Raw genomic sequence first — 25935 nt, 5'->3', positions numbered from 1 at the left:
TGCATAGGTGACCACAGACCCAAACCCTTGGATCTTAGAACAATGAAAAAGCATTCAGTTTTCTTACAAGAAGACTTTTAATAGAAGTAAAGGAATCACCTCTGTAAAATCAGGATGGCAGATACCTTACAGGGTAATTAGATTCAAAACATAGAGAATTCCTCTAGGCAAAACCTTAAGTTACAAAAAAGACACACAGACAGGAATAGTCATTCTATTCAGCACAGTTCTTTTCTCAGCCATTTAAAGAAATCATAATCTAACACATACCTAACTAGATTACTTACAAAAAGTTCTAAGACTCCATTCCTGTTCTGTCCCCAGCAAAAGCATTACACAGACAGACACAGACCCTTTGTTTTTCTCCCTCCTCCCAGCTTTTGAAAGTATCTTGTCTCCTCATTGGTCATTTTGGTCAGGTGCCAGCGAGGTTACCTTTAGCTTCTTAACCCTTTACAGGTGAGAGGATTTTTCCTCTGGCCAGAAGGGATTTTAAAGGGTTTACCCTTCCCTTTATATTTATGACAGAGGGGGACACCCTGACAACATGGAGATGGAGTTAGGGGAACTGGGCCTCGGTCCACCAGAGGATCAGACTGCCAGGGACAATGCCACACCAATCCCTCCCAACGGGGCAGATATCTGGCTAGACATGGCAACAGACTTTTGCCAGCATCAAAGGGATGACTCCACACTGAAGCATGCCTATGAGCAGCTGTCCTGCATGGATGTGGTCATGGTAGATGCACAGAGGGCCAATCAGTGGCCTTGGTTTGAGCTCACTCGGGATCGTCTGTACCGAGTCGAGCTGGACCCCAGGATCTGAAAGCCCCGGTCCCAGCTGCTGATCCCTTGATGCCATAGATGAGCCATGTTAAGGCTGGTGCACGATGTCCTGGTGACCGGCCACCTCGGACTGGAGAAGACGCTGGCCCGGGTTCTGTCTCATTTCTTTTGGCCAGGTGTACACTGTGACACTAAGGACCACTGCACCTCCTGCCCAGAATGCGAGCGAGGTCCCTCTCCTGCTGGTGGGAACCCCTTTTGAAAGGGTAGCCATGGACTTGGTGGGGCCTCTGGTTAAGAGCGCTGCCGGATTCCGGTATATCCTGGTAGTCCTGGACTATGCCACCCAGGTTCCTGAGGCCAACCCGCTGAGAAATGCCACAGCCCGTACTGTAGCAGCAGAGCTTATCAAAATCTTTGCCTGAGTGGGCCTGCCCCAGGAATTACTCTCCGATCAGGGGATGAACTTTACCTCCTGGCTCCTCCGGGAGGTGTGTGCTCTTCTGGGGATCAAAAAGCTCCAGACTTCCGTCTACCACCTGCAAACAGAGGGGTTGGTGGAACAGTTTAACCGGGCACTAAAGAATATGCTTCGGAAATTCCCCCCTGAGGAGCTCTGCCACTGGGATCAGCTCACTCCCCACCTGCTGCTTGCTATTCGGGAGCTGCCACAGGCATCCACCAAATTTTCGCCTTTCGAGCTCCTATACAGCCTCCGGCCTCAAGGCCTGATGGATCTCATGTGGGAGACATGGGAACAGACCCTGTCCCGTGCTGAAGGGTTGCTTCAGTATGTGTTTAAGCTCCAAGAGCGCCTTGCCCAGGCTGGGATCCTTGCCTAGGAGTACCTCCAAGTCGCCCAAAAGGCCCAAGCACAAGAGTACAATCGCTATTTGCGAGAGCGGATCTTCGAGCCGGGGGACCGAGTCCTTGTCTTGCTCCCTTCAGCCGAGTCGAAGCTGATGGCTTGCTGGCAGGGGACATACGAGGTCACCTGCTGGACAGGCCCTGTCAATTACGAGGCCCTTGTCAGCAGACCAGAAAAAAAAGCCCCAGATTTATCATGTGAACCTGATAAAGCTCTGGTGTGAGTGGGACGAATTATCCATATTTCCCGACCCCCCCCAACCAGAACTGGGACCGCAAACACTCGTTGAAACTGAGCCCAAGAACCCCTTGCTGTGGGACACCCTCTCAGCTGAGCAGCTGAAGCAAAGCAGTCATCTCATTGAGGCCTTACCTCGAATGTTCACCCTGTGCCCGGACAGACCATCCAGATCTACCACTCCATCACCACCCATCTTGGAGAGGTTGTATGAGGAACCACTCAACGACTCCCCCACCATATGCGAGAGGCCGTGGAACAGGTGGTCCAGTCCATGTTAAAACTCAGGGTAAATGAGAAATCCTCTAGTGAATGGAGGAGCCCGATTGTCCTCATCCCCCAGCCAGATGGGACCCGTCACTTTTGCATTGACTTCAGGAGGGTCAATGCGATATCCCGCTTCAATGCCTACCTGATACCCTGGGTGGACGAATTACTCGACCGACTGGTGAAGGCCCAGGTTATCACCACCCTGGATTTAATCAAGTGATATTGGCAGATCCCGCTGACACCGGAATCAAAGGAGAAAACTGCCTTCGCCACCCACAGCAGGCTCTATCATTTTACCAGAATGCCCTTCGGTATTCCAGAAGTTGATGGATCGTCTCCTCCTGCCTCACCTTGAGTACGCAGCCGCTTACCTGGACGACATAGTAATCTGCAGTAGTCACTGGGAGGACCACCTAAACCAGGTGGAAGCTGTCTTGATAACTCTCTGGGAGGCTGGTCACACTGCAAACCTAAAAAAGTGCCAAATTGGGTGGCAGGAAACAACGTATCTAGGCTACATCCTGGGACGAGGCAAGCTGCATTCCCTTGTTGGGAAAGTTGAGGCCATCCATGACCAACCAGCTCCGACTACTAGGAAGCAGGTCCGGAAATTTCTAGGACTTGTGGGCTATTACCGATACTTCATCCCGGACTTTGCTACTATCGCCTCACCGCTGACTTGGCTGCTCACGAAGGACCAGCCCCTGAGGGTACGATGGACTCCAACTGTGAGGCAGCTCCAGAGATCAGGAGCTGGGCTTAAGGGTGTGTGTGTGTAGAGAGGAGCTGTGGCCCCACTCAGAGGAGGACGTGGAGGGAGCACCGCAAGCTGCCTGGTGGGCAGAGCCAGGAGGGCCACACCCCACACGCCGGAAGCAGAGGGGCAGGATAGGAAGGGGAAGTATAAAAGACCTTCCCAGCAGCTCAGTTATGGGGGAACTGCTGGAGGAGACAGACGCTTCTTCCCCGCTGCTGGAGTGGAGCACCAAGGAGAACCATTGTTGCCCTGGGGAGACTGAGCTTCCAGAGAGCCCTGACGCTCTTGATGCAGAGCAGCTGCTATTGCTACCCTTGGCAGTGTACCCAGAGGAGACTCAGGCTGACCCCTGGACATAGGTACACCCGAGGGGGAGAGAAGGAAGCAACCCAGGGGAACCAGGCAGTAGTTTGGTAGGGAGCGAGCCTGAAACTAGGTCAGTGTGTTGCGGGTGGATCCCTGCTGACCGAGTGGCAGACTGCTCTGCCACTGATAGGGCCCTCGGTTGGGACGCAGTGGAGTTGGGCAGGTCCACGGGTGGCAGTACTCCCCCTCCGTAGGCCAGGAGGCCTGTGCTCCTCAGCTCAATCCCTTGCCTAAGCCTCATAGACTGTGTGTGGTGCTCACCCCAAACCTGAGCCGCAGAGGCTGCGTGTGGTGCTCACCCCCTTACCTGAGCCCCAGAGGCTGCGTGTGGCGCTCATCCGCTTACCTGAGCCCCACAGACTGCGTGTGATGCTCAACCCCTTGCCTGAGCCTCACAGACTGCGTGTGACGCTCAACCCCTTGCCTGAGCCCCATAGACTGCGTGTGACGCTCAACCCCTTGCCTGAGCTCCATAGACTGTGTGTGGCGCTCACCCCAAACCTGAGCCCCAGAGGCTGTGGCGCCTGACCCCCTACACTGAGCTGGTGGACAGCTCTGCCTGACTGCAGGCCAGAGCCCTAACTGTTGGAGGCCCTGCCCTGCCTAAGTGCTGGGTGAATGAACCGTTGTAGCCTGCCCAGGTCACCAGCCAGAGCCCAGACTGTGTACGGCCCACCCTGCTTGAAGGATGGCCCCCTTGTGAATTGCTAATTTCCCCGCTCTTGTTCTGCTTAGAGAAGGCTGTAGCAGACCCAAATTGTGAGTAGGCGTGACCCCCACCCCCTCCCCGACGTGGAGGGACGGCCTCACCAGCTTGCAGTCCCCAATCTTGGTCGGGCCCCTAAAATACTCCTGTAATACAATACAGCATCCAAGTGTCATACCCCAGCCAGCCACACATGCCCGCCCTCTCCTCACTGCACCATCCTAGTACCCAGCCGGCCACCCCCACACTTCTCCCCAACACCCAGCCACCCCCCACTCCTCCCATCACCACCCCAGAGACCAGTCAGCCACACAACTCCACTCACCCACCTGCCTTAACTGTAGACACCCAACTGTCCAAGCAGCACTCCACCACCTCCACCCAGCCCCAAGCACCCACACTCCAGCACCAATCACCCCAGCAGCCCCTCATCAGCGAGCAAACAACCCCCAGGCCTTCCAGCAGCCACAGGCAACCAACAAATACCCCTTTCTCTAGCAGGTCCAACACCCACCACTTCCAGCAGGCCAGCACTCATGCCAGAAACAGCCACCAGCTTCCCCAACCCAGCCCCACACACTTACCCCAGATGCAGTTTTGTGCAGCTCCACATCCTGCCCCCAGGCTGGGTTGGCCAGTAACTGAACATGGTCATAAGGGAAGTCATAAAAATGCAATTTAGCTGATTAATTAAGTTGCATAAAATGTCACACATGGAGCATCACAAAACTTGGCAGCTCTGAAATCAATCGTACTAACTGCAGTTTTCTGTTCTATAAATTGTTAAACATGATGAGAACATGGAAAGGGAATCCAACAAGCACAGAAACCTCATGTGCAGGAAAAAATCAAAATGCACAGAGTCTGAGAACAGGGTAGGAAGCCTGTAGTCAGGAGCTATAATTCATTATCAGGCAGAGAGAGCAAGCTTTTAAAATACAGCCATGCATATGAAATAAGCAGAGACCAGATTTATGTAGGGAAATAACAATTAAAACAAAGGATATAAAAAAATAATCTGTCCCTTTGACTTCTTCTTAAAAAGCACAGTATTGTGAAAATATCTTCTGATAACAAAAGGCAGCAATCTCTGCATCGAGACATTGCTACAGTATTTAAAGAACAGGTGGGGCTAAAATATCAAAGCATGCAAGAGAAAACAAAAGGGTAAAAAAGAACAATGGGAAATACTCTGAGGAAAAAAATATGAATCAGAGGCCTGTGCACAGACATGAGAGAGGAGAGTAGTGAGAGGGATAGCAGTATAGAAGTTATGAGGCAAAGTCATTCTTTTCCTTCTAAAACCCTCTAGGGTGAAATAAATATAATTAACTTACATCCTTACCTGAGTGAGTGCAAAATAAAAGACACCTGCCTGGAGATCATCTCTGCCGGGACTCGAACCCGGAACCTCTGGATTAGAAGTCCAGCGCGCTCGTCCATTGCGCCACAGAGACCTCACTACAAGTACAGCATCAGTACCAGAGCTGAAAAAGCACATACCTTCTGCATCACTGCAGGGTTAATCTCAGCATCCTGCTATTTCTGTGCAGCTACAGGGGCATAAGGAAAACCTGGAGCTAAAATCCATCTCACTCCTCAGCAAAATAGGCTATTCTCAGCATCCCCCTCCTTCCATTGGGAGTGGGGGAAGAGAGTAATTCTGGATATGATCTATATCTCATCCCCAGCTCTAAGAGCGATACTACAAAAACCCAGATCTAGGATTGTCCTCTGTAGCCCCGACAGGGTCATCTCAGCATCTCCAACACTAACAAAGACAGAACTAAATCCTGGAATAGGATTAACCACTGCAACCCTGACAGGCTCATCTCAGCATCCCCAGAACAAGGCCAGCCAAAGAGCTAAATGATTCAGCTTTCCCTCCCACTCCCTGCTTCTGTCCATAACCCCATCGCTAATTGGGGAAAGGCTGGTTGGCTATTATGCAGAAAATTGTGGCTTCGTGGCTGTTATGGGGAAAGCTATGTTACAGTATGCTTCAGTAAAAAAATAAGAGAGTCATCTTTTTATTTTTATTCTAAAGGAGTCTTGGCACTCAGGTTTTTAATAATTGTTATTAAGTGTATTTCCCATTAGAAAAGTGTTACAGAATGGTCATTAATCATTTAAAAAGCATAAGAAGATCATTAAACACCTACATTCATATAGAAGAGACATAGAAATGTAATAAACCAGTGGCTTCCAATAAAGCCTTTTACACATTCCTAAATTACATGGTTTTTATAGGGCTGCAATTATCTAGAAATATCTTTATTCAGCACTCCACAGATATGCTCTGAACTGGTACAGGAAGACGCATTAATATAATACATGGGAATCTAAAATTCAGTTCAGGCCACAATTATGTGGGCCCTGTACAAGTTTGAATCATTTAACTTTAGTTAAAAATTATTCAAAAACCCAGATCACTATCCCATTATCTACCCCACTCAATTTAGCAAGTCCAGTTTACACAAATTCTGGAAAGAGACTTGTTCTGTAGCTGGCTGGTTTGGAAGACAAAGGCCATGACTTTTTGTGAACAACACTAAAAGTAATGAATGTGACAAACATGACACCTAAGCAATAGGGAACTAACACCCAGAGCTAGACTCCATCCTGCAATCCCACCATTCCAGACAGGTGCTCAGATGCTCCATTGGTATGCGTCCCAGTAATACCAGGGGGAGCAGAGGGGGAGAGATGGGATGGTCCTTAGCATCTCCAGTATTAACGAACTTCAGTGCTATACAATTCACAGAACACAAGATAAAGGGAAGTCACTAAACAAAATGATTGGCTTTCCCCTTCACTGCGGCTTTATGTTAATAGATTCATAGATTCCAGTGCCAGAAAGGACGAGAGTGATCATCTAGTCTGAGCCCCTGTATAGCACAGCCACAGAACTTCCCCAAAGTAATTCTCAGAGCAAGTTTTTTTTTAAAACATCCAATCTTAATTTTAAAAATTGCCAGGGATGGAGAATCCACCACAACCCTTGGTAAATTGTTCCAATGGGCAATTTTTGATAGAGGGTAATTTATGCCTTATTTTCAGTCTGAAAGATTAAAGTTTAAAGATGTCCCTGATGCTGTTTTTAAATTAAAAAGAGTTCACTTGTGGCTTTACAGCCATGTAAGCAGATAGGCTGTTGCCCTGAAGAGTTTGTCCTCGAAACCTGTAGCATAGCAGCACAAAGGGATGGGGGAAGTATGGAAACAATCTTTTTCCATTTCATCTGTCCTATTTTCCTCCTTTGCCCAGTTTTGGTTTCTATCTGTTTTTAGAGATTTTATGCAGCATTGTGTTAAATTTCTTTATTGTTTAATGTTTTCTGCTAATTTTATCATTAGAAATATCCCACCTTGCCTCTGATTATCAGATCTTAGCTTGCCTCTTTTTGCTGGGAGCCTTTGGAAGTATTTTTGGAGGTTCTATATGATGGTATGACAGCAACTTGAGCTGCAGGACTCTACACCTAGTGATGGAATTCTGACCAGCATAAGACTTCTGTTACCTCCACCCCATTGCAGGTGTGTGTCTTAACTGGGAAGCAATTGCACATCCACAGAGCATAGCAGGTGGTAAGGCGTTTTGTGTGTAGTTAAGAGAGCAGGGTGCGAACAGACTGCCGTAAACCAACACACTTGGAAACTGTGTGCTGAAGTCTTTGCTAAACTGATTATAGTGAACTGTGAAATGTTCACACATTGTCTAGGACTGAGAAATAATACAAATGGATCTAGAAAGGCTAGAGCTATGAAAAGAAAATGACAAAATTAGACTGACCCTAGAAAACTGCATGTAATAAATCTTGGGCAAAAATGCAGCACACACATACGTAAAGGGAGGGAGACACTTGCAAAGACGCAGTAGTGAGAGAGGCCTTGTGGAGCGGAGGTTGTGGACCATAAAGTTGGTATGATCTTGCAATGTGACATAGTGTCAGAGAACATCAACACAATTGGTTGGGCCATTCCTGTATTCTTATGTAAATTGTTGGCTGCATAAAGTGCACTGAACCATGGGATAGGGAGATAAGTAGTCCATTTTAATAAACTTTAGGGAGACCATACCTGGAATGCCATGTGCAGGTCAGGACATTTCATGCTAGAAGGGCCTTGGCAGAGCAGACAGAATTCAGAGCTGGAGCATGAGTTTATGAAGAACCATTAGAAGAACTTAGGGTGAGGGTCTGTGCTGTAACTCATAGCAGCCCAGCACAACAGAACTCAGAGCCCGAGGGCAAAATGAGGAGTCTTTAAGCCACCGTTGTGTCCTAGATGCTGAGCTGCACTGGGGCTGGAGGGGGATTATGTTATGGCGGCCTCCCTGGACAGCTCTATAGGCAGTGCCACCACCAGGAATGCCCATAGCATTATGTACTACTTGAACATCTCCTCCTTTTTCACTCGGAGGGTGGTGAAACACTGGAATGCGTTACCTAGGGAGGTGGTGGAATCTCCTTCCTTGGAAGTTTTTAAGGTCAGGCTTGACAAAGCCCTGGCTGGGATGATTTGATTGGGGATTGGTCCTGCTTTGAGCAGGGGGTTGGACTAGATGACCTCCTGAGGTCCCTTCCAACCCTGATATTCTATGATTCTATGATTCTATGATTCCCTTGCTCTCCCACCTCTGGCTCCTGACCTTGGCATGGTCTCTATGCCAGGATTAGCGGAGGGACATCTGTATAGCATCTGAGGGCAGACTGTGCAGTGATTCCCTTTAGTGGGTCCCAGGGCTACTTATGCAGCTGGCACAGTAAACAGGGGCTTGACTGGTGGGGAGAATTCTTCCCATAGGGACTTAGGCCCAGATTCAACAAAGGTACATAGGTGCCTTGCCACCCAGTGGAATTCTCAGCCCCGAGCTAGGTGCCCAGGCTCCCCAGACAATGCATGGGGCTCTTAAGAAAGGGATGCTCAGAAGCCCTCAGCAGAAAACCACCTAAGCTAGAGACGGAGGGAATGCAAAGGAAAGGGAAGGGGCTTAGAGGAAGACAGTTTAGGTAGCCTAAGCTGCTGATCTGGTGCACCCAAGATAGGCACCTCCCTCCACTTGGGATCCTCAGCTACGAACCCTCTCCTGTAGCTACACACCTGTCATGGCCAGGTCATGGGCAGCCAGACCTAGTGGTCAGAGCCAGGGTCCACAGTCAGGGGATGGCAGTCAAGAGTCGGCTGGGTGAGGGAACCGGGCGTTCAGAAGCAGGAGACAAACTTGAGAGCAGAATCATGAATCGATAACTCGAGCCAGGATAAATCAGGAAACCAGGGGATCAGAGGTAGGAGACAAACTGGAGATCAGAACCACAAGTCAGAGAGATGCCAGAAAGCTGGGATTTCAGGAAGTCAAGCCAGGGGAGCAGGAGCAGGAGCAGGAGCAGGGTCGATCCCAGTTGCATGGACAACGTCCTGTTCCTGTGCTGAGTTTATATAGACACTGTGGACCAATCAGGAAACACAGGATTCTGCCAGGAAGGTTCCAGGACTGGAGTCCTCTGTCAGGGTTCAGCTTCTGCCCTAACAACTGTTAGCAGGCCATGGGGTGGTAGGTTAGTGCTTATTAGCTCTGCAGAGTCCTGGGGACCAGGTTTGAGACCTGTGGTCCCTGACAACACTTAAGACAGATAGTCTCTTAGGTAGCCCACCCCATTTGTGAAAACCAGAGAGGGATCCCAGAATAACCAATAGCCCAGAGGTCAGGGCTCTCATCTTGGATGTGTGTGATTCAAATTCCTGCTCTGCCTGATTCTGATCAGGGACTTGAACCCGGGTCTTCCCCGCTCAAAGTGAGTGTCCTAAACACACACAGACCTTTCCCAAAAGCTTAGCTGAAAAATTCCCAACCTGCTTGCTCCCCAGCTGTGTTTGTGTGGGTGCTATGCTGTGCTTGTGTGGGTCTCTGTGGCCTGTATCCGGCCCTCCTGCTGTGGGGTCTGGCAGATATCAGGTGTTAGGCATGCTCAGCAAAGCTAAAGCATGGGTCTCCTTGGTGAGACAGGTATTTTCCCTTCATTTGAGAACCCTGCTTTGTGGCTGCTGGGGTTTAGGCCCATGCTAGGGCTCTGAGCTGCTCATTAGCTGTAAGGCAGCATCAGTGCTTAGGCAGCTTTGCACATGCCCGTGGGGCACTTAAGTACCTACAAAGTTTGGTGGCACCTGAACGGTGGCTTTAACAATGCCAGTGGTGCCTAAATGCTGGACTTAGATGCCTAAAAAGGCAGTTAGGTGCCTAGTATGATTCACAAAAGCCAGCAGGGTCAGTGGGAGCGATGTGCATAACTTACTTAGGGGAGTTTGTAATGCCCTGGGCACTTATCTGCACCTTTGTAAATCTGGCCCTAATTTCCTGAAGTGTTGACCTGATCTGTGATCTCTTTGTATTTGATGAGTTTAAAAACTGGGGAAGTGGAGGAATGATGAGACAAGGGTGAGACAAGGGGCAAACTGTGATTACTGAGACAATATTCACAACTGGAAGATTTAGGCTGGCTATCTGGAAAAAATTCCCAATGCTGAGATTTATTAGACTGTGGAATAGTCTAGAAGGAAAGTGGACAGCATAAACTTAACACAGCATAAACTAGATTGGATAAAGAACTAGAAAACATATCAAAAGAAACAATCCTGCACTAGCCAGCTAGAGTGGGGAAGGCAGAAGTTGTGGTGTATCTTTCCCATTTCTACATTTTACAAACAGATAGAACAAAGAACGAGCTCAGAGCCACGCAGGTCAGACATACGGTGAACAGGTCACAGTGACAGTTGGGAATGATCAGCGACCCACCACTTGAGAACCTACCTGCAGAGGCAGTTGGGGGGTAGCATGGTCTAGGATGCTGGTCTGGGACTCAGGAGATCGGGTTTCTACTCCTGGCTCAGCCACCGATCTGCTGTATGATCACGGACAAGTCATGTCCTTTACACTGGGGATAATGACGCTCGCCTTCCCTTGTGAGAAGCTTTGAGATCTATGGAGGAAACATGCTATTTAATGACTTAACAAGGAAGCATTACAATACCAGTACACTGCTGAGAATGCATCTCTGCAATGTGGATGTCCAAGTAGAGGGGCCTCTTCCCACTAGGTACTAGAGGTACTAGAGATGTTTAAAAAATCACTACAAAATGTTTGTAATGCAAAACATTATTTTTAGGCTGGAGCTTTTAAAGGGGGTGAAGGGAGTTTGGTGCCCAGCTCCCACTGACTTCAGGGATCCTCAGGCACCTGACTTCCTCCTCCCAGCTTTCATTGCCTGTGCTCTCAAAAAGAGCTGGTTCATTCAACATGACAGTGACAAATAAAATGAGCACAGTAGCCCCTGTGTTATCTACTGTCAGACTCAATTCCATATATTTTACCTCGCCCATCCCCATTTTCAGTTTTGCATATGCTGTTTGATTTTGTGCACTCAGTGCATAACTGCAACATGGATGTTGCCAGTGGAAGGGTGGAATTAGAGATTTGGCAGCTGAATAGGGAACAGCTGGAGTTTTCAGCACCTAGTGAGGCATTGGAGGGGTTTGAGATAGTGGGAATAACACATTAGATGGAAGTTCCTGATAACAGGACCAGCAGTGACACAGCTAACATGCTGACATTTAAATTAGCATCTTTAGGTTTTACAGTTAACATCACATTGAGATGAGTGGGACTATTTGCACCTCTCATGGATATTCCTTCAGGCTGTCTGCAGACCCAGGCAGACTGCACTGCATTGGTTACATTTAGGTCACATTTCAAAGGTTTCCTTTGTTAATTAGGAGGGTTAGAAACCTCTGTATTTTGTGGTGAGAAGGGAGTTCCATGGCAAGGAAGCCCGGCTCATAACTTCATTTGCAAAAGCCCCACTGTCATGAAGTCAGTCTCGGTGCTCTGGAACAGCTCTGAATGAAGTCAGTCAGGACTCTGGTGCATTGTGTCTCCTCTCAGGGCAAACTCTCACCGTGCCCGGCAAGAAGCCTCCACGGCTTCAGCACTTCCTGGGTCTGACCTCGGACCATTCAGCACCCCGTTCCACACTGTGAGTTCCCTGAAGGGAGTCCACCTAGATGGGACACCTGGGGAAGCTTTATACACTCCAAAGGGCCCTCCACCCCTACTCTGCAGTCTGGAGTGACTCTCAGCCAGCATTGTAAAATGGAAGGGTTTATTAGTCAACGGGAACACAGCATAGAACAGATCTTGTTAGCACAAAAAGCAGGAAGTTACAGTAAAGTCCATCTTGGGGGGAATCCAGAGCCCAGAGCCCTGGGCTCTCCCCCCAAGTCCCAAACCAGGAGACTGATGGGCTTCCAGCAGCCCCACCTCCATGCTTTGTCTCTTTCCCAGGCAAACAGGTCACCTGGTCTCTTTGTTCTCCAACACCTTTGGCTGGCTCTGGCCACCAGTTGCCAGGATAGAGCGTCGACCATTCTCTGTGCCCAGGCAGCCAGTCAGCAGTCACACCTGCCCTCTAGGGGTCTGTGCAATGATCACACACCCTTATCCCACCACCTAGATACTTGAGTAACACATAGGGGAAACTGAGGCACACACAGTATTCAGAGAAAACGTTAACACTTTGTCACAGTGATGTAAGAGTGTAATCACGGAATGTAATCCCCAGACACCCTAAGCAAGCAATAACCGTTTTAGTGTTCAAAAAGCCAGTATTTCATTCAAACATTGTTACCCATAGCCACACGATAGCAAACTTACTGATACTTTAGCAAAGTGACCAGAAATTGTTAGTGAAAAACTTTCCAACAATACCTAATTCAGCATCCAACTCCCACACAACACTAATATGTGCTTATTCCTGTGGTAATAATTGAGGCCTGATTGGCTTAGCAAAAATGGGAATTTTTGTAAAATTTTTTATTAATCCCATGTGTACCTCAGGTTCCCCTATGTATTGCATTGCTACCCAGTTGGGGATAAAGGGATTAAGTTTGCTCTCATGGCAGACTAAGAGACATAGACGCGTGTGTCACCTCGCTGTCTGGGTGGAATGAAGAGTTGTTAAGAAACTGGTTGAAACCAACCTTGATCAATAAGGGGGCCAAAGAGACAATGCAAGCTTCAGTGACTCATGAATCAACACTCCACAGCAGGATGTTCTAACAAGGGGGTTGTGAGCTCAGCATGGCCCTGCCTGGAGAACAAAGGACTGGACCAGGAATAAGAGTTGGCTTCTAGAGGCTGGGAAACTCTCTCCACAGGAACTGAGTAAGAAGCTTGGGGCGCTCTCACCTAGGGACTGACTAAGGAAGGAAGTCAGACAGAGATAAAGAAAACCATGAGTTGGTTGAGTTCAGGATCCTGACGCAGGGAAGAAAGGAGAGCAGCAGGATACGGACCCTGGACTTCAGGAAAGCAGACTTCGACTCCCTCAGGGAACAGATGGCCAGGATCCCCTGGGGGACTAACATGAAGGGGAAGGGAGTCCAGGAGAGCTGGCTGTATTTCAAGGAATCCCTGTTGAGGTTACAGGGACAAACCATCCCGATGAGTCGAAAGAATAGTAAATATGGCAGGCGACTGGCTTGGCTTAATGGTGAAATCCTAGCGGATCTTAAACATAAAAAAGAAGCTTACAAGAAGTGGAAGGTTGGACATATGACCAGGGAAGAGTATAAAAATATTGCTCGGGCATGTAGGAAAGATATCAGGAGGGCCAAATCGCACCTGGAGCTGCAGCTAGCAAGAGATGTCAAGAGTAACAAGAAGGGTTTCTTCAGGTATGTTGGCAACAAGAAGAAAGCCAAGGAAAGTGTGGGCCCCTTACTGAATGAGGGAGGCAACCTAGTGACAGAGGATGTGGAAAAAGCTAATGTACTCAATGCTTTTTTTGCCTCTGTTTTCACTAACAAGGTCAGCTCCCAGACTGCTGCACTGGGCATCACAAAAGGGGGAAGAGATGGCCAGCCCTCTGTGGAGATAGAGGTGGTTAGGGACTATTTAGAAAAGCTGGACGTGCACAAGTCCATGGGGCCGGACGAGTTGCACCCGAGAGTGCTGAAGGAATTGGCGGCTGTGATTGCAGAGCCCTTGACCATTATCTTTGAAAACTCGTGGCGAACGGGGGAAGTCCCGGATGACGGGAAAAAGGCTAATGTAGTGCCAATCTTTAAAAAAGGGAAGAAGGAGGATCCTGGGAACTACAGGCCAGTCAGCCTCACCTCAGTCCCTGGAAAAATCATGGAGCAGGTCCTCAAAGAATCAATCCTGAAGCACTTACATGAGAGGAAAGTGATCAGGAACAGTCAGCATGGATTCACCAAGGGAAGGTCATGCCTGCCTAATCTAATCGCCTTTTATGATGAGATTACTGGTTCTGTGGATGAAGGGAAAGCAGTGGATGTATTGTTTCTTGACTTTAGCAAAGCTTTTGACACGGTCTCCCACAGTATTCTTGTCAGCAAGTTAAGGAAGTATGGGCTGGATGAATGCACTATAAGGTGGGTAGAAAGCTGGCTAGATTGTCGGGCTCAACGGGTAGTGATCAATGGCTCCATGTCTAGTTGGCAGCCGGTGTCAAGTGGAGTGCCCCAGGGGTCGGTCCTGGGGCCGGTTTTGTTCAATATCTTCATAAATGATCTGGAGGATGGTGTGGATTGCACTCTCAGCAAATTTGCGGATGATACTAAACTGGGAGGAGTGGTAGATACGCTGGAGGGGAGGGATAGGATACAGAAGGACCTAGACAAATTGGAGGATTGGGCCAAAAGAAATCTGATGAGGTTCAATAAGGATAAGTACAGGGTCCTGCACTTAGGATGGAAGAATCCAATGCACCGCTACAGACTAGGGACCGAATGGCTAGGCAGCAGTTCTGCGGAAAAGGACCTAGGGGTGACAGTGGACGAGAAGCTGGATATGAGTCAGCAGTGTGCCCTTGTTGCCAAGAAGGCCAATGGCATTTTGGGATGTATAAGTAGGGGCATAGCGAGCAGATCGAAGGACGTGATCGTTCCCCTCTATTCGACACTGGTGAGGCCTCATCTGGAGTACTGTGTCCAGTTTTGGGCCCCACACTACAAGAAGGATGTGGATAAATTGGAGAGAGTCCAGCGAAGGGCAACAAAAATGATTAGGGGTCTAGAGCACATGACTTATGAGGAGAGGCTGAGGGAGCTGGGATTGTTTAGTCTGCAGAAGAGAAGAATGAGGGGGGATTTGATAGCTGCTTTCAACTACCTGAAAGGGGGTTCCAAAGAGGATGGCTCTAGACTGTTCTCAATGGTAGAAGATGACAGAACGAGGAGTAATGGTCTCAAGTTGCAATGGGGGAGGTTTAGATTGGATATTAGGAAAAACTTTTTCACTAAGAGGGTGGTGAAACACTGGAATGCGTTACCTAGGGAGGTGGTAGAATCTCCTTCCTTAGAGGTTTTTAAGGTCAGGCTTGACAAAGCCCTGGCTGGGATGATTTAACTGGGAATTGGTCCTGCTTCGAGCAGGGGGTTGGACTAGATGACCTTCTGGGGTCCCTTCCAACCCTGATATTCTATGATTCTATGATTCTAAAACCTGAAAATGGAGTTCACCACAGTCTGGCTGGTGAATCTCTCTGGAATGACTACAAGGGACCTTCATTTCTCTGTGCTAACCTAATGACTTCCAATGCTGTATTCCAGTTGACTAATAAACCTGACTGTTTTGAAAACGCTGCTTGAGTGTCACTGGAAGTACTTGGCGAGGTGTATCAATACCCAAAGAGTGGACAAGTCTCTCCCCAGAGTCCGGCTCAGCTGGACTCACTGAGCAGAGCTCACAGTGTGAGGTAAGAGTGCTGAAACCCCAGAGGTTCACTCTCAGGAGGCGGAGAGGCTGTGTGGCCCACAAGGAAGAGTGAGACCCCTTGTGGGTCTGGCACATCAGTGGGTTTCCTCTAAGAGACTGTTCCAAGTTGGGGATGTAGCACCATTCCTGTGAATCCGTGATGCAGGCCTACCCCAATGGTGAGCTCAATGGTGAGAAAGTGGATACAACCTATAACAATTAACGTTGATGGGAAAAGGTTCAAAGAGGAAACAGAAGGAATTAATCCAAACTAAAAGGTCTAGTAATATAACTCAGGAGCTGTGTTCAGGTTTCTGGTAAACAAAAGAAGTGTGGGACTGGAAATCAATGGACCAAAACTGGTGTGTTGGAAATTAGGTTTAACTGGTGAGTAAAATGAGGAGATGGGCTGGTCTGCCTGTCTGTACCTTTTGGCATCCTTAAAAATAAAGACTTTGGGGGAAAATTGGCTGGCTGCCTGGGAGACGGTGAACTGGAAGGAGCAAGCTTTAACCGTGTGGCTGTCACCTCCACCATTTCCTGGGACCCACCATTTCTTCACTGGGCCTTCATCATCTTGCTCCTGAAAGATGTCCTGAGCAAACTGAGCCAGAGAAAGGGACACAGCTGACACTGCCAGCTGCAGCAGCTCTAGCTAACTCCCAAAAACCACCTGGAATGTGAGATTTGGCTCCTGCTGTCACCCCCCACCATGACTTTTTCCTTCCCCCACCTTATTTATTCTCTTTCCTACATGTCTCTTTTTGCCTTCTGTTTAATAAATGACTCAATTTTGCAGCACTGCTGTGAGCTTCTGACCAGGGAGGAAACTAAAAACTATGCCTTGAACAGGCCGATAAGTTTTCCAGGTCTCAGAGTGGCTGATCAGACTATGTGCTGGGCCTGTGTTTCTCCACCAGGGAGATTTCAAGTAAGAGTCAGCACCAGAGACAGAAACTGCATTTTCTCTCTTTTCTGGCCTTTTCTTTGCCTGTTTCTCTCTTTTTGTCTTCTAGGAAGTAGGATCAGGCTTTAGCAACAACAAAAGCTGCAGCCCACCTCAACTAATTTCTTCTCTCCCCCTGCCCCCCCCCCCGCCCCCGAACAGTTCTTCTATCTTTAATGCCATCCAAGAGACTGTCAAACAGGCACTTTCTGCTTTAAAACTGCTTTAAAACAGCTAAAGGGAAAGGGAACAAAGGATATTGTTAAAATGAAAGCCTTACTTAATACTTTACATTTCAAAGGCTTTAACAGTTTTCTTTGTATTGCTAATAAAAGGCTCAAAACCAAAGAATGGCATGTTTGCCATGGGACTAAGCAGGCACTCAAAACCCAGACTGCTTGGTGTTGTACAATGACAAGGTGATGTTAACACATTGGACTCCCTGGGCCCAAGTTTCCCATCAAAATTAATATAACAGTCCACTAGTCTACAACTCCCCCTACAATTCACCTGGCTCTTCAAGGCCTTAAATTGGACTGGACTCCACAATGTTAGAATTTGCCTCTCTCTGTTACCGTATAGCTTCTACAGTACTCCAGGACTGTAGAGTGGATGGTACCAAGGGTGAAAACCGTAAGTGCAGGGAGGGTATCTCCACAGGATACTGGGAAAGACATGGACCTTCAGATCAGAAAATAAGAGCCATTTCTTGCCATTAGCTTTCCCACCATCGCTTCCACAAATGGATAATAAAAATCATAACACACAGCACTGGTAGGTGAATACAATCAGTTCAAAGGCTGTTTCTATAGATATGTCTACCTTGGAGCTGGAGGTATAATTTCCAGCTCAAGAAGACAGACCCACACTAGCTCTAATAGAGCTAGCATGCTAACAGTAGAAGTGTAGCCATCTGAGTATGATCCCATATGAAACCCTAGGTAGGTACTCAGGTAACTAGCGTTTCCTACCACTCGCACCACCAAGGCTACACTTCCATTTTTAGCACTTTGGCTCACTCAGAACTAGCATCTATATGTCTAATCAAGCTGGGAATGATATCTCCCAGCTCATGTAGACATACCATAGAGGTCAGCCTCTCTACCTTACTGGCATTTATCCTGCACTCATCACTGTGGTAGCTGGACTGACAGCATTCAGACCACAAGGTGATGCGCTCATTACAAATGCCCAGACCAAGAGCCAGACTGATTAGACTGGCAGATAAATCAGATTAGACAGTCTCAGCATTATCCATAACTAAATCATAGCAATCATTTATACTTTGGATATATAAGCTTCACTGGCTGACCACTGCCACTAGAGTAGACTGTAATTGCCATTCTACAACAGCAATAACTTTGACTGTAAGCCTTTGGAGAGCAAAGCCAATGCCTACTGGTTCTTTACAGTGCTCAGTATTCAGCACACAGCACATAATAACAATTATGCTATACCAGAGGATTTAAGAGCACGAGTCCATGTGTGGAAAAGGTGGAAATACCTTCGTTTTGATGTTAGCAAAGCCGGGTCTGATCTGAGAAGTGAGGGTCTCCCTGAGGTTCCAGGGAGGTCAGCGCGGCTGTCCTGCTATGACACGTTCTAACATAAACCGGTGAAAAGTGCCCTGGTATTTTCACAAGTGTGTCAGTTTTATCTCACATTCTGAAGACAGCCTGTTCAGCAACACAAGCGCCACCCTCACTCGGCTCTGGACCCTGGATTCATTGCTGGGTCAGACACAACAGGGGCATCACTCAGTCCCCAGCGCTACCAGCTGCTGTGCTCAGGCTTTTCCTGGCTCTGCTGAGCTCCTGAGATGGGACAGGTTCACAGCCCCCTGTGCTAAAAAGTCAGGGCAAAAAGTTCTTTCTCTCTCACTTCCCCGGGGCATTTCCCTCTGCCTTTCCAAGCTCCAGCCCTTCCGCCCCGGCCCTCCATAGGCCCTTTGTACCATTCACACGCAGGCATTTCTCTCCCTGCCCCTTCCCCAGCACCACCCTGCTCCTCTGCAGCACTTTCACTCAACTTCCACCCAAGTCTGTGAAGTCCCCCCTCGGCCCCTGCTCCTAGCTCCTGTCCCTGAGCTTCTGGCTTCCTACCTGCAGCTCCCTTCGCTGCTTCCTCCGGGCTGGGCTGGCTCTTTGCATCCCTGGCCTGGGCGCCTCTCTCTCGGGGACACTTTTTTGACTCCTCGTGTCTGCGGTTTCCTTTGTCCCTTCCTCCTTCCTGCACTTTTTCCGGGGAGGCTGCGTGCGGCGTTGCTGGGAGGCCCAGCGGCGGGGCAGCCTGTCCCCATGGCATCGGGTTACCATGGCGATGGGGAAGTGGCTGGGGTTCTTTAGTCGCCACACCGCAAAACACAAACAAAGCGGAGACTTAAAGGGGCAGGTTGAGCATTGCCGGGTGCAGCGTGAGCCTGCTGCACAAAGGAGCCCAATGGCTACCCCAGATAACCTGGGGTATCCGCACACGGTGTCACGCTGCAACACTAGCTAGCACTGCTCTTCAGCCTTCCAACAGACAGGGGAAATGAAAGGCAACGCCATTAAAACTATTTTACCCCATGAATAATTAGCATGCGGAACTCGCTGCTGCCACACACTGTCATTAGCCAAAGACATCGAGGGTCCAAGAAACAATTAGTCATTGACATGGATAATATACTATCCCAGGTTACACAAGATAGGATGATAACAACAACTCCAACAACAACGCCTTTCATGCTTCAAAACAGAAGCCAGTCACTGTCTGGACTTTGGAAGAAACTACATGAACTACATCACTACATAGATCGTTATTCAGAGCTATATAGTCAGGCCCAGCCCTATTTAACATATTCATAAACGATCTGGAAAAAGGGGTAAGCAGTGAGGTGGCAAAATTTGCAAATGATACAAAACTACTCAAGATAGTTAAGTCCCAGGCAGACTGCGAAGAGCTACAAAAGGATCTCACAAAACTGGGTGACTGGGCAACAAAATGGCAGATGAAATTTAATGTTGATAAATGCAAAGTAATGCACAATGGAAAACATAATCCCAACTATACATATACAATGATGGGGTCTAAATTAGCTGTTACCACTCAAGAAAGAGATCTTGGAGTCATTGTGGATAGTTCTCTGAAATCATCCACTCAGTGTGCAGCGGCAGTCAAAAAAGCCAACAGAATGTTGGGAATCATCAAGAAAGGGATAGATAATAAGACAGAAAATATCATATTGCCTCTATATAAATCCATGGTACACCCACACCTTGAATACTGCATGCAGATGTGGTCACCCCATCTCAAACCAGATATATTGGAATTGGAAAAGGTTCAGAAAAGGGCAACAAAAAGGATTAGAGTATAGAACGGCTTCCGTATGAGGAGAGATTAATAAGACTGGGACTTTTCAGCTTGGAAAAGAGGCGACTAAGGGGGGATATGATAGAGGTCTATAAAATCATGAGTGGTATAGACAAAGTAAATTAGGAAGTAAAAAGAAAAGGAGTACTTGTGGCACCTTAGAGACTAACCAATTTATTTGAGCATGAGCTTTCGTGAGCTACAGCTCTTCTCATAATACAAGAACAAGGGGCCACCAAATGAAATTAATAGGTAGCAGGTTTAAAACAAACACAAGAAAGTATTTTTTCATGCAGCGCACTGTCAACCTCTGGAACTCCTTGCCCGAGGGTGTTGTGAAGGCCAATACTATAACAAGGTTCAAAAGGGAGCTAGATAGATTCATGGAAGATAGGTCCAGCAATGGCTATTAGCCAGGATGGGCAGGAATGGTGTCCCTACCCTCTGTTTGCCAGAAGCTGGGATTGGGTGACAGGGCATGGATCATCTGATGATAACCTGTCTGTTCATTCCCTTTGGGGCATCTGCCATTGGCCACTGTCAGAGGACAGGATACTGGGCTTGATGGACCTTTGGTCTGACCCAGTATGGCTGTTCTTATGTTCTTATGTTCTATTATGGCAATTATATTGTGCTTTCAACATCACCAACTATCGCTCCAGGTTCTATTCTCACTCTTTTGGGTTTTCCTGGGAGCTAAGAAAGATAAATGCACAGATGGGCCCTATATCATGAGCACAATGAAGGAATCAGTGAGACTAGATTGTTGTTTTTGTGAATATTATTATGTTCTGTATCGAGTGCCAAAAGTGTGCTAGGCACTTTCCAGACAAATAAATGAACAAGGTTCATATGCCCAAAAGTGATTGCAATCCTGCCATACAACATACAGACTAAAGAGAGAGGCTGGGATGTAACTAGAAGCTAGGGAGCAGGTTAGTGATGAGTTCTGTAGCTCAGAATTCTACATGTCCTGGTTTTTAGATTTTATTTTATGAACATGTCTCTGAGAGAAGGATTAAGACTCATAGGCCTCCTGGCAGAAGCATGCTTACAGGAGGGATTTGGAGGCATGATAGCCTGGGTCAAAGAGTAGGACTAGTGACCATCTATTTGTGTATCTTGTTTGGGGTTCCTGACCTCTATGTGACCTTTCTGCATCCCTCCCTCTGGGTCTGAGATACATGGAGTTCCTTCTGGGTAGCCCTGAGCCAGTCTGGCTGTCTCCCCCACCCACACTGTGAGTATGTGCCTTAATAAACATGTCTTTGTTATTACCTGCCCTGGGTTGGTTGGGCATCTGTTCTCGCTGATGAGTGGAAGAAGGCTGCCCACAGAACACTGTAGCTATGGTGGTGCTTTTGGGACTGGCAAGCAATATTTAGTACATGAGGGGCACAAGACACCCCAGAAGAAGATCTGGGGGTTGGAGGGTCAGAGATGCTTTTGCCAGCAACGTGTAAAGTATTTACAAAAGCTTGTAACTTGTCAGCCTTCACAATCATTGTGAAATGTATGTATGGGTAATAGCTAATATCTATGTACTGATATTGAAAGCATGCTTTATGGACTTGGAGTAGAAATTAGTCACCAGGAGATAATGTGTGTCTGTGTAGGCCCATTTGAGCAAGGGGAGTTGCCCCCACTGGTGATGCAATGTAAGACTCAATTGTTTAGCCTTGAACAATACTAAGACTTTGCATGTGAAACTATCAGAGGCAACAACCCACAGCCAAAACCACTTGAAGGTAAAAAAAGAAACTTTACAACAAGACAGGGTTTCACCCTGTCGGTGAAAGAAACAAATGGCTATTTTCAGTATAACACAAAGTAGGGAGTTGCATTGTGTATCCAATCACTGAGGAACCCCCTTGTAGAGTTGGGGCCTTTCATGAATGTTTGTACCCTAGTTCTTGAGAAACCAGGCAGTTCTGCAACAGATTGGAGAGAAAAATTTCCTTTACTAAATAGGAAAGGGAACTATTGATAAATGTAGACCCAGATTTGCATTTTATTATTTTGAGTTGTATTGTATTAATTTGTTTCCACAACTCTCTTGCTTCCAGTTAAATCTTTATTCTTTCTTAAATAAACCTACTTTTGTTTTATTATAAGTGCTCACAAGTGCTGTGTGGTTTACAGGAGTGGTGGTTTAAGGTAAAACTGGTAAACTGGGGTACACTGCGCCTCTGAGTGCAGAGGATCTGGAATTTCAGTGGGTACCGAATGTCAGGGGCTGGATATCACAGGAGAATGATCCAAAGGGACTTGGGGATTGGGGTGCACCTATTGTTAACCTGCAAGATGAAGTTAGAGCTGCACAGGCCAGAGGAGGAGCTAGCAGACTGGACCAGCAAACGGGAGTTTCACGAGGGAGTTGTCCAGGTGAAGGAAGAGCAAACTACATGACCGTTGGGGTGCGTTTGTTGTCTGTTAGTTTGTTGTTGTTGAGTGCTTGCCATGTGCCTACTTGACTGCAGATTATAGTGTGGTCTGTTTTGGGGGCCCTGGGCTGAGCCGAGCAGCCTGCTAGGCTAGGCTGAGAGCTTGCTAATGAGGGTCTAGTCTGCTGTCCTTTAATCCCTCATCCCTTTAGGGTTCCTTGACAAGGGGGTAGGGCTAATTCAGGGAGAACAGGGTTAAAAGCCAGCTCCTAAGTGACCAGAGGAGCTAGCAAATGGGGGAGATTTGGGGGGAGAGTGTGAGAGGCAGATACACCCAACAAATATACTCTAAACTTAGCCCTCCCAAACAAACAAACAAACAAACAAACAAACAAACAAACAAATGAAAACCCCTGCAGGTGTAAAAAGAATGCTGGCAGAAGTCCAGCAGCAGAGTGAGGGCTGTCCAATTTATTGTACTGAATGCAGCATGTACGATTACCTGCCTTGTGGGCAGGGGTGTATGTGTGTGTTTGTGGCAAGAAACTCATGGCTCTCACAGACCAAGTACAGGCTCTTGAGACCAGAGTAGCTGAACTGGGGGAGCTAAGGGAGACAGAGAGGTACACAGAGGAGACTTTCAGGGACACAGCAGAGTGGTTCCCTCCCCCACAGTCTGACAGGACCTGTGGTTTTAATGGGATGAAAGTCTTGGGGAAGGAGAACATCAAGCTGGAGCAGGTCCCTTAGTTGGGATCCTCCTTCCAGATGAGGTCATGGTAGCCTCTTTCACTGAGGATACTCTTCCAGGGAAGAGGACCCCACATACTAGGAAGAGAAAGGCAATAGTAATGAGGGATTCTATTGTTAGAAATATAGATTGCTGGTTTGTGATGACCAGGAGACCGCATGATGAATTGCCTGCCAGGCGCAAAGTTTGCAGACTTCTCGAGACATCTAGACACACGCATGTGCAGTTCTGGGGAACACCTGGTTGTTGTGGTACATGTAGGCACCAATAACATAGGGAGAGGTAGGAGAGAGGTCCAGGAAGCCAAATTTGGGCTGGTAGGTAAGAAATTACAGTCCGGGATCTCCAGGGTAGCATTCTCTGAAATGCTTCCAGTTCCACATGCAGGGCCAGTTAGACAGGCAGAACTGCTGGGGTCTCAAAGGATGGATGAGACGATGATGCGAGGAGGAGGGATTTACCTTTATTAGGAACTGGGAAACTTTTTGGGAAAGGAGGTGTCCATACTGGAAGGATGAGCTCCACCTAAACCAAAATAGAACCAGATTGCTGGCATATAAAATTACAAAGGTTGTAGAGGACTTTTCAACTAAGGTGTGAGGGAGCCCATGGTTCGGATGGAATGATGATAATCAATAGGACACAGTAATACCAGGGTACAAATGATAGGTCACGCTGGTGGAGGAGTGACATGGAAAGAAAGCATAGAGTTATATATAGTAAAAATCTTAAATGAATGAAGCACTACCATAGAATCCCTGTGGATAGAAAATCCATGCTTGAATAAGAGTACAGAGTAGGAATATACTACTGATCCCATGACCAGGATGGTGACTGTGACTGAGAAATGATCAGGGGGATTACAGAGGCTACAGAAACAGAAAACCCAATAATAATGGGGGATTTCAACTGGGATTTCAACCCCATATTGACTGGGTACATGTCACCTCAGGACAGGAGGCAGAGAGAGAATTTATAGACACCATTAGTGACTGCTTCTTGAAGCAGCTAGTCCTTGAACTCACAAGGGGAGAGGCAATTCTTGATTTAGTCCGAAGTGGAGCACAGGATTTGGACCAAGAGGTGAATATATCTGAACTGGTCAGTAATTGCAACCACAACATAATTAAATTTAACATCTTTTTAGGGGGAGGGGAAATACCAAAGAAACTTACCACAGAACATTTAACTTCGAAAAGGGGAATTACACCAAAATGAGGAAGCTAGTTAAATGGAAATTAAAAGGAACAGTCATGTGAGTGAAATGCCTGCAAGATGCATGGAAACTATTTAACAACACCATAATAGAAGCTCAAACTAAATGTATACTCCAAATTAAAAACAAAACAAAACAGGAAGAGAACCAAAAAATGCCACCATGGCAAAATAACAGTGTAAAAGAGGAAGTGAGAGGTAAAAGGGCATCCTTTAAAAATTGGAAGTCAAATCTTACTGAGGAAAATCCAAAGGAGCATACATTCTGGCAAGTCCTGCATCTTGGCAGGTTAGAGTAGATGATCCTTGTGCTCCCTTTTAACCCTATGGTTCTTAGTCAAGTGTCAAAGTATAATTAGGCAGTCCAAAAAGAATTTGAAGAGCAACTAGCAAAAGACTCAGATATGACACTGCAGAATTACTGCAGAATCACTGCAGAATCAGCCTCTGTTCCACGTAACTGGAGCATTGCTAATGTAATGCTGATTTTTATAAAAGACTGGCAATTACAGGCTGGTAAGCCTAACTTCCATACCAGGCAAATTGGTTGAAACTGTGGTAGAGAACAATAATTATCATACCCAAACAAAGAATTATTACACACATATATGAACACAATTTATTGGTTTCAGAGTAGCAGCCGTGTTAGTCTGTATTTGCAAAAAGAAAAGGAGTACTTGTGGCACCTTAGAGATGAACAAATTTATCTGAGCATAAGCTTTCGTGAGCTACAGCTCACTTCATCGGATGCACACTTGATAATTGATTGGTGAAATCTCAGGATAGAACTCACAACCAATTATCGGTTTGTGCCCTGTTTCCCAACAGTCTGCCCTGCGGTTGGTACCCAGGGACTTGAGCCACTGCAGTACAGCTTGGCAGCTTTGGCAAGGTCCCTCACCAATGGCTCTTCAGCAGACTAAGTAGTCATGGGGTAAGAGGTCCTCTCTTGGATAAGTAGCTGGTTAGAAGATAGGAAGCAAAGGGTAGGAATAAATGGTCAGTTTTCACAATGGAGAGAGGTACATATTAGGGTCTCCCGAGGATCTATACTGGGACCTGTGATGTTCAACATATTCATCATGCATGATTTGGAAAGGGGGGTGAACAGTGAGGTGATAAAATTTGAAAACGATACAAAATTATTCAAGATAGTTAAGTCCAAAGCGGATGTGCAGAGCTACAAAAGGATCTCTCTCACTAAATTGGATGACTGGGCAACAAAATGGTAGATGAAATTCAATGTTGATAAGTGCAAAGTAATGCACATTGGAAAACATAATCTCAGCTAGAAAAGGAGTACTAGTGGCACCTTAGAGACTAACCAATTTATTTGAGCATAAGCTTTCGTGAGCTACAGCTCACTTCATCGGATGCATTCAGTGGAAAATACAGTGAGGAGATTTATATACACACAGAACATGAAAAAATGGGTGTTACCATACACACTGTAAGGAGAGTGATCACTTAAGATGAGCTATTATGCTAATAGCTATTACGCTAATAGCTCATCTTAAGTGGTCACT

General features: G+C 47.1%; 1 long non-coding RNA gene and 1 other non-coding gene across 3 annotated transcripts; both read right to left on the bottom strand.

The window, feature by feature from the left end:
- Nucleotides 1-421: 421 nt before the first annotated feature.
- Nucleotides 422-18928, bottom strand: LOC119564199. 2 transcript variants are annotated; one of them, XR_005223046.2, is made up of 6 exons: nt 18811-18928; nt 10798-10966; nt 5336-5477; nt 4575-4631; nt 2533-2631; nt 422-1794 (listed from the first exon to the last, which is right to left on the bottom strand). It is a non-coding gene; the product is annotated as an uncharacterized LOC119564199 (long non-coding RNA). The 2 variants fall into 2 exon arrangements; XR_006287277.1 differs by having other exon boundaries at nt 422-1325.
- TRNAR-UCU lies at nt 5374-5447 on the bottom strand. The gene has a single exon. It is a non-coding gene; the product is annotated as a tRNA-Arg (tRNA).
- Nucleotides 18929-25935: the final 7007 nt, after the last annotated feature.

Source organism: Chelonia mydas, chromosome 24, assembly GCF_015237465.2.
Source record: "Chelonia mydas isolate rCheMyd1 chromosome 24, rCheMyd1.pri.v2, whole genome shotgun sequence".
Classification (NCBI taxonomy): domain Eukaryota; kingdom Metazoa; phylum Chordata; order Testudines; family Cheloniidae; genus Chelonia; species Chelonia mydas.
This window is presented reverse-complemented; position numbering and strand designations above follow the sequence as displayed.